Source organism: Macrobrachium rosenbergii, chromosome 44, assembly GCF_040412425.1.
Source record: "Macrobrachium rosenbergii isolate ZJJX-2024 chromosome 44, ASM4041242v1, whole genome shotgun sequence".
In the NCBI taxonomy this organism is placed as follows: domain Eukaryota; kingdom Metazoa; phylum Arthropoda; class Malacostraca; order Decapoda; family Palaemonidae; genus Macrobrachium; species Macrobrachium rosenbergii.
The window spans coordinates 43,529,145-43,538,729 of NC_089784.1; positions in this window are offsets into that span (position 1 = coordinate 43,529,145).

The following is a 9,585-nucleotide window of genomic DNA, read 5'->3' on the forward strand; positions in this document are numbered from 1 at the left end:
GAAGCATAGCAAAGGCATTATGCTATGAAAAAAAATACCAAGGGCTGCTGAGGAATTATGAAGTGGAATTACCACCAAACATATATTTATAACTTTTGCTTCCTAGGAAAAGATTTTTTTTTTTTTTTTTTTAGGAAAATCTCATTGGTAAAATCACTAGCTAAAAAGAGTTCTTTCCTCCTATTTCAAGGTCTATTGAAGAATGTTGAGTGTATATGTCTCTTAAAAGAATGTAACTGGATGTTACTTTTAGCCTATGATCAAATTATAAACTCGCTCCTTTGAGTTAAGTAGCAAGACACAAATCTTAATGCAAAGCCAGTTTATGATGACGGGAAGAATTCACACACAATATTAAATCAAGAAATATGATCACGATCGATAAAATACAAAAATACATCAAACACTTGATTAAATTGATTTATACATTTTCAACCAAGAGGGAAACGTCAAAGTTATAAACTGTCAACGTCACGGAACAGCCGATGACCTCGAATCCTACGAAATTAAGAATGTGCGCCATGGGCAAGATATGCGCAAACTGTAGCCATTATTCATTATTCATAACAGTAATTTATTATTCCTTATACAACAACTGCTCGCCATCCATTACATGGCAATTACTCTTCATTTTTTCTGGTGCTCTTCTAGCAACGAGCTGCTCTTGGTCGGTTATGATGGTCAGCCTTAATCAACAGACACTGCAAAGTCACTTCAGGAGAAATGTTATTGCTTATAGTCGCATAATCAATATACATTACAGGGAGTGACAGATGCAACATAGCTGATCGACCGAAATACCTCGTGATATTATCATCTATGATTTATAATGAACTGCCACAGATAGACTTCATGACTGACTTGAAAAATGTAAGAACTAAATAACAATTTCCGCTTTATACCTAGACATTAACAAGATTTTGTGAACACTAGAACTACATTCCGTGTTCAGTTTCAGTGTTACTAGTAGAGCCAAAATTCTTCATTCAAACTGTGCCACTTAGCATTCAGGGTAAACTAAGGTCGTAAGGGCGTTGATTAAGAACAGCCAAGTCTCAAAATTCCGTTCAGAAGAATGTTGCGAAATCGGAATCTTTTCAGCTTTCTGTAAAAGAAAATGATTGAGATGGCTGCCATTTGTCTGTCCGTCCGCACTTTTTCTGTCCACCCTCAGATCTTAAAAACTACTGAGGCTAGAGGGCTGCAAATTGATATCTTGATCATACACCCTCCAATCATGAAACATACCAAATTGTAGTCTCTAGCCTCAACAGCTTTCATTTTATTTAAGGTTAATGTTAGCCATGATCGTGCGTCCGGCACCGCTACAGGTACCAACAACAAAGGCCACCACCGGGCAGTGGCTGAGAGTTTCATAAAGCATTATACAATGTACAGAAAACTCGGTTGCGCCAAAGAAACTTCGGCGCATTTTTTACTTGTTTTTTCTTGTAAATAACACCACTCATTTCTGTGGTATCCATAGTAGGTATACAGGATCTTAATACCACTTACCATAGATGAGAAGCCATGACTTTGGACTGCCTGTTTAGCTCTGTAAGTTTTTGTTAGTTAGGAATTTTAAACATTATGATTTTCTTATCCGATTTAGTATACCACTGGTTCAAAATGAAGCTTCAAACTAACAACCATCTATACCGTATCTATGTGCATCTATATGTTCATTTTAATCACAGGAGAGTGAATGGTCAACTCGTTTCATATAAGGAATTTCCACGCTCCTGCAAAGTTCTGATAAGGTTTGGGGCTTATGAACGGCCTTCATATTTTCAACAAAGTTCCTTTTGTCAAATTGATTTTTAACTTTCTTATCGAAAGCGCAGATGCAGCTCGAGGTTAAAACAAATTCTCCTTTCTTTTCCAAATGATTTCATCTTGAAATATTTACAAAGAATAGAGAAAACGAAAAGAAATATTCACTTACTTGACTCCTAAGTCCTGCGGAAATCCATTTTGTAGCCTTTGGTTGTTGCGTATTCTATGCACGTCCGTAGACAGAGTCTCATAAATATTGCACCCTGTTCTTCGGTTATGCAATGAAATAAACACATAAGAACACCATTATATGAGTTCGTAATATGCTAATGGCAGAGTAGGTGACGCCGATTCTTTCTGTGGTGCCTCGAACCCCATCCTGCTCCAGATTTACCACAAACTTAAATTTTGTAGTTTTCCCTAGAATTTGTAATTAATGGAAACGAGGAAACAGATGTTATATTATATCGGGTGACAATGACACTCCATAATGAATTTACATTTTGTCCTTAATCTCGCCCAATCTAACACAGACTCCCTTCTTGGTACGTGAAACAAATGGCGGAACATCGTTGAAATATAAAATAGAATGAGTTCTATATCAGTGATCACATAGCATTATCAAAAGTTGAACTGATCACCCGCATGACAACTTGGATTAAAAGAAGGAAACACAACTACAAAATAAAAGAATTAAAAAAAAGAGGCAATAACGGAATTACCCACGACTCACTGTGAAAAGGCCCTACGGCAAGACTTGTAAATGGTAAGCTTCTATTCGATAGAACCAAAAAGCTTCTTCCTTTTCCAATTAGAAAATAAAATTAGAATTTCTTTTATTCAAAGGAAAATCGCAAATATCTCAATGAGAGAGAGAGAGAGAGAGAGAGAGAGAGAGAGAGAGAGAGAGAGAGAGAGAGAGAGAGAGAGAGATATCTACAATGTCTCCGCTGAATCCTTTTGCTTTTGACCCATTAGCATAAATCGGTGGGAACTCCCGACGCCTTCCAAGATTCCCGAAATGGGATTGTTTCATGACCATCTCCCGTGACGTCCATTGCTCTTGGGGATCACCCTCGGTTTTACTCCGATGGAGTCATAAATACAAACTTTTTTTTCTGAAGCTTCTGGGCAATTCTTTCATTTACATGATATTTGCTTCATCGGAATGTCTTTGGATATATTTGTCACCAGCTTTATTATTAATTTGCTCTTTCGTGGAAGGGTTTCATATAATTAAATACAAAGTGCAGCTTAGTGTTATCTAGACATAATTTTAACTAGATATTCTTACGAGGTTCCAGTATGTTTGCACTTTTTTTTTTAATTCACTTATTCTGACGTCTCATGATCCAGTACTAGTCCCTAGATCTTAATTACACAATATCCTTGTTTCCCGACCTTTATAACTCATAATTCTGTATCTCCCCCATCTATTTCCTGGATAGAAAAAAATTTTTTTTGATGATGATAATGAAAAAGTCTGACGCAGATGCTCTTTTCCTTAAATATTTGCTTGTAGAATGGAAAATGTAACGGTAAACCGAAGCAAAAGTAATTAAATACAAGTGAAAATAGGGCTGAAGGTTCTTCGGCGAAATCGAGTTCTCTGTACAGCCGCTACAGTATATAATCAAGGCCACCAAAATAGATCTATCTTTCGATGGTCTCGGTATAATTATGTATGAGCCGCGGCCCATGAAACTTTAACCGGTGGTGGCTTATCCTATATAGTTGACAGAAGCACACTCATTGCTAACTTTAACCTTAAATAAAATAAAAACTACTGAGGTTAGAGCGCTGCAATTTGGTATGTTTGATGATTGAAGGGTGGATGATCAACATAACAATTTGCGGCCCTCTAGTCTCAGTAGTTTTTAAGATCTGATTGCGGACAGAAAAAGTGCGGAAAGAAAAAAGTGCGGACAGAATAAAATGCGGACGGACAGACAAAGCCGGCACAATAGTTTTCTTTTACAGAAAACTAAAAAACGGTTAGCTGATAAATATTTAAAATTAAGAAAATGTGGTTGCAAAGAATTTACAACATTGCCATAAAATAAGGTGAGTAAGAGTTGCAGAAGGCGCTTCAAAGTACAGGAGTAGCACCGAAGAGGACGAAAATGAGTGTACGGAAAAATGATTCAGCCAAGTCTCTCTCTCTCTCTCTCTCTCTCTCTCTCTCTCTCTCTCTCTCTCTGCTGTGGAAACAATGATTACTGAGCAATTGGTTGCCCAAAGGAAAATCTACAAGACCTTATGTCACTAGACTGAGGATCTTCACCTGCTGCTTAGGTAACTATGTCAGGCTTATACTGAAACGGTAAACCTTTTGCATTGGTAGCCATAAATTTAAACCACAAATGATTAACTTTTTTCCCTTGGAAAATGAAAATCTTATGGTGATATTAAGTTGGCTTCAAAGCTCGTAATCAACGGCTGTGATGAAATTAAGTGATATGTCATTTTAAATATTACACTGAAACTAAGTCATTGAACGAATCAAGAGAAAATTAACCAGATATTCAAGGAACAGCTGTTGAGAACAGGTCTGAAATATGGTGCTGTCAGGAAAATCTTTCGGATACTCCTAGGTAGATGTGGTATTGACTATTCTGATAAAATAAAATAAAAAAAAAAATGAAAGAAAAAACAGTAAGACAATTAACCTATGGACCTATTTTAAAAATATATGCGAAAAAGTTAGCTGCATTTATCATTAGAAAGAAACCATTGCTCTCACTCATTGGTTAACTATTACTGAAAGACACGCAAAATATCAAGAAATGAAAAATTTGGGTATGAAAAGCTTGTCTCCGTGACTGGTCAAAGCCCATTAAAATGAAAGAATCTTTTACTGCAACTGCAACTACAACTTGGAACGTTGACGACAATAAGAGGATGATCAGAGGCTTCGATCTCTCTCCCTTAGACTTTGCAGACATTGTAGGTGAAATTGGACAGAGCATGTTCACATGGCTTATGAAAATAGTATTTCTTAATAAGAAAAGAAACACTGCTTTATTTACTAAATGCCTCCAGTATGGTTTACAAATAGATTCCCCATGGCCATTTTTAAGAACTTATGTAACAATTGTGTGTTATTATTTTCAAACACTATTACTACAGTTCAAGTATATCGAATGAAAATGACTTTGCTGGAATCTGGATTGTCTACTACAGTCATTCACACTGTAATTTTGGTACTTTCTTCCAGTTTTCGCGCTACTTTGCTGCGTGTATACCATTATTTAATTCGACTTTCTATTTGAATGCATAATCAAATGTACTCGTTATATGTTCCTGAGTTCATTGTACTTAAAATGCATTAACTATTTATGTTCAATCCAGTTATGTTCACAGTTGTATATTGATATAGTTGAACGAGAGAGAGAGAGAGAGAGAGAGAGAGAGAGAGAGAGAGAGAGAGAGAGAGAGAGAGAGAGAAAATGTAGCATTGAAAACGAACTCAAAAAACAACAATGGAATTTTTCCAGAGATAGAAAATGTCTTCCCTGTATTTCTGCTTTGTCAGAGTAAAATCTGAATGTCCATTTCTGAAAACAATTTGATTGGTGTGAAAAGTTAAAACTTTCTGAATGTCCATTTCTGAAAACAATTTGATTGGTGTGAGAAATAGAGTTAAAACTTTCTGAATGTCCATTTCTGAAAACAAATTTGATTGGTGTGAGAAATAGAGTTAAAACTTTATAGAGAAGTTCACAAGAAACACACCTTCAGATTTCAAGAAGGATAACTACAAAGGAACAGAGTTCACACAGTAAAATTCTAATGACATTTCTGGCTCCTCAAAAAAAAAAAAAAAAAAAAAAAAATGAACACAATCTACGGAAGATAAGAGGGACCTTTTCTAGATAGTGCCCAAGAGTTTTGGGGGGTCGTTATCTAGGACTAATATTTCTTGGGGTCATTATCTTTATGATATTTACAGTCTTTTGTTGATGTTTTTACGGTAGTCCCCAACGGGATTGTACTAAACACGCCGCAACGGTTGATACATACCGGGTTAAAACCCCTGGGGGTTACTGTCTAGGAAAGATCCGAGAAGAGAATAGTATTAATGACGTTCAGTCGTTGACAGACTAAATGTGAAAGTAGATAAAAGCGTTATGCTCTTGGCAACACGAAAAAATGGGCAACAAACTCATTGCCAATAACTTGTTGCAATGGCATAAAGACTAACTGGCGAATGAAAATATTCCGTACTATAGTTTTACACAGACAAATTCTACTAGTTCTCATTTTCATGTGATAGAAAGTAATTCAACAGAACAGCAATATGCATTTGAAAATGTACAGTGCAGTTACAACAAGAGTGATTTAAACATTGTATGGATGTTAATTGAAAACAACCACCGAATTAAGGAGAGTCACTTGTGAATGTTCACACAAAGGTAACAATTGAATAAATTAAAGAAAAATAAAAACGGCAAAATAAAATAAATAGTATCTTGTTTAAGCAAATAATTCTTATAATTTTTCAAAGTTGTTTTTTCTGGCCCAGAGCGCATCAGACCTATTTTCTTGTCCTCTTTGTTTGATTCCATCTGTGCGAAGATCTATGGTTTGTTAATATATGAAGAAATTTAGGGAAGGTTTCTCTGTCTTTATTAAATTTATATGTGTTTTCTTCTCTTTTTTTGACAGGTTTCTTTTTCCTTCTTACTTTTATTAATCGAAAATACTTTAGTTTTCCAATTCCACATAACATTTATTTCTCTTTTCAGTGATTAAAATGGATGGAAGTTTTTTTTTTTTTTTATTTTACGAATATTTTTGTTTGATGTCCAACGTTTTTCACAAGGCTTTGAATACAACAGCAAATAAATTACTCTTTCGCAACTCAGCTTGAGGCAATTGAATGCAATTCATTACGCGTTATTTTTCTTGCCCCTGAGGACTGCCATTTATAAAAAAAAAACTCCTGCAAATAACAAGAGATGCGTACCTCAAATTAGAATAATGTAATATTAAAATGACAACACTCTGCTTTCTCTCCAGCTAACTTTTTTTTTTTTTTATTTATTTGCTCCAGTCGTTCGTTCCATCAAGATGCTCCATTTAATAATATATTCATTTTGGTGCAAAAACCAAACATTTTCTTAATGCCAGGACGATGCCGTTTCGTTTCCCTTCCCGCTATTTGTATCTACTCTCTCTCTCTCTCTCTCTCTCTTCTCTCTCTCTCTCTCTCTCTCTCTCGTCAGTATTTAGAATTCGAAATCTCCTTCTATACTTTCCACTGAAACCGTGTAATGTAATTAATGTGTTATTTGTTGGTTTAAAATGTTTGAATGAAAGCTTTTCCGAGAGCATTATGAAAAACTTTTCATTCAAATAGATGAGCAATTTTTTAGAGCACTCTGAAGCACGGCTTTATAATTTTTTATAAATATTATCTTGCAACCTTTACATTTCACTCTAAAACTCGCTAAAGCAATTAACGTTTGTGATTGTAAAAAGGTTAAGAGTAATCTAAAAATGCCTAATCTGTTTTAGTATTTCCTAAAAACTGAAAATTGGAAACAGTATCAAATACAAATAAAAACGAGGAATGTCGCGAATTTGATAGAAATAAAACGGTCATAACAGGTACACATAAAACGAATATTTAATAACCAATAAAGAAAAATATGAATGAAATGATTAGTAAAGCCGCTGATATTACATTGAAATTTTGACATTTCATTTCAGAATACAGGTAAGTAATATTTAATTTCTTTTAAGAAAAGGAATCAAGTCGTGAATAGTAGATTGCTTTAACGATTTTGGAATCAAATTTCTCTTAATCCGCAGAGTCGGTAGACGGACTCTAACCGGAACTTCGACAGCTCTACGAATTTTGAGCCAGACGTAGAAAGAAACGCTGAGAAGACAAAAGGAATTTTGCACCTAATCTTCTTCTGTCTTACAGGGAAAATCACTTCGATATCGAGGGTTTTTTTAACGTCAGGTGACTCTTGCGAGAATAATTAAGTCTGATACCCTGTGGTAAAATATATTTACCATGCAATCATATATATGGAACATGAAAATCCGTGTTATTCTTCCAGTTCTAAACCAACAATTCTACTGTATTTATCTGGCAGTGCATTTTATTTTTTTCGTAATAAATTGTCTGTACTTGAATATCAACTACAGATAATTAACAGTAAAATATATTATATTTGCAAATGACAAGACTCCTGAAATTTTAATTAGGTTGGGGATGATATACTTAACATGCAGTACTTTATTTGGCAAGCGAAAGATGGATGAGATTAAACTTAGTGCCTTTCCATTTTTGGTTTTCATGTATTTTGAGCCGTGTGAATCGGATGATGAATCGCCTTGTGTGAAGAGAACGAGGCATTGCGGATTGAATACTGACAACTTGAAATACTGGGTCCTAAACGCATTATCTCTTTCTCTTTCTCTCTCCCTTTTCAAGAGGCTTTTCCAGGGAGACTTTCAAACTTGATCGTTCAGGATATTTCTTTGGACGGATGTCACCGACCTCAAGGCACGTTGGCTAAGCCAATAGAATTATGGAAGGTTCCAGTAACTTGCGCTTTCTTATTATCATAAAGCCTTCATCTAATGTCCATTTCCTGCATGTGTTCCTCCTTTCTTTTCAAAGGATTTTGTCTTATTCCATTGCTTGATGTAAGGAAGACCTTCAAAGGATCCACTTTATTTCGGTCAAAGGAACTTTGTAAATTAAATTTTTTCCTGAGATTTATCATATTTAGAAAATTCAACTAATTAGACTTTTCAGCATACATGCACATAGGGGCCCATACACACACTAACACATACATCACTCGCAAGTAAAAACTAAAACTGCAACAAAATTCCTTGTTTTATGCAGTTTTTTAAGTACTTTGTCCTAATCATTATGAAATATATTTCATTATGTTTAGAATTCAGAGGTATGTGGAAATATCATTTACTTTTATTGAATACTAGATGACCAACCTGGCGCTGCCCGGGAAAACTCTGAATGACAGTCTATGTGTAACGGGAGGGAAAAGGGAAAGGGGAGGTAATAGGGAAGGGGGAGGGGGAAGGGGGAGGGAGGGAGAAGGGAGAGGAGGAGTAGTTCGTGTTGACGGACTGGCAGTTCTACATTTTTCATGCGAACGTTCACCCTTCGAACAGTCAAGGGTGAACTGACAGGTAATACTCTGGTGACTGTTCCTTTTATCTAGTTATTGATTTGATGACTGTCCCTTTTATCCCGAAATTACTGTGGTGACAGTTCCTATTATCCAGGTATTACTGTACTGTCTGACACCTTTAACCAGGTATTACTGCTCACTTTGTCCCTTTTATCCAGGTATTGCTGTGGTAACTGTCCCTTTTATCCAGGTATTACTGTGGTAACTGTCCCTTTTATCCAGGTATTACTGTTCTGTTTGTCTCTTTTATCCAGATATTACTGTTCTGTCTGTCCCATTTATCCAGGTATTACTGTGATGACTGTCCCTTTTTTTCCAGAAATTAATGTGATGACTGTCCCTTTTATCCAGGTCTTACTGTGGTGACTGTCCCTTTCATCCAGGTATTATGGTGGTGATTGTCCCTTTTTTCCAGGTATTATGGTGGTGGCTGTCCCTTTTATCTAGTATAGTGTTGGCTGTCCCTTTTATCCAGGTATTGTTGTGGTGGCTGTCCCTTTTCTCCAGGTATTACAGTGGTGGCAGTCACTTTTCTCCAGGTATTACGATGGTGGCGGTCCCTTTTATCCAGTTATTACGGTGGTGGCCGTCCTTTTTCTTCAGGTATTATGAAGGAGGGAATCCCCTT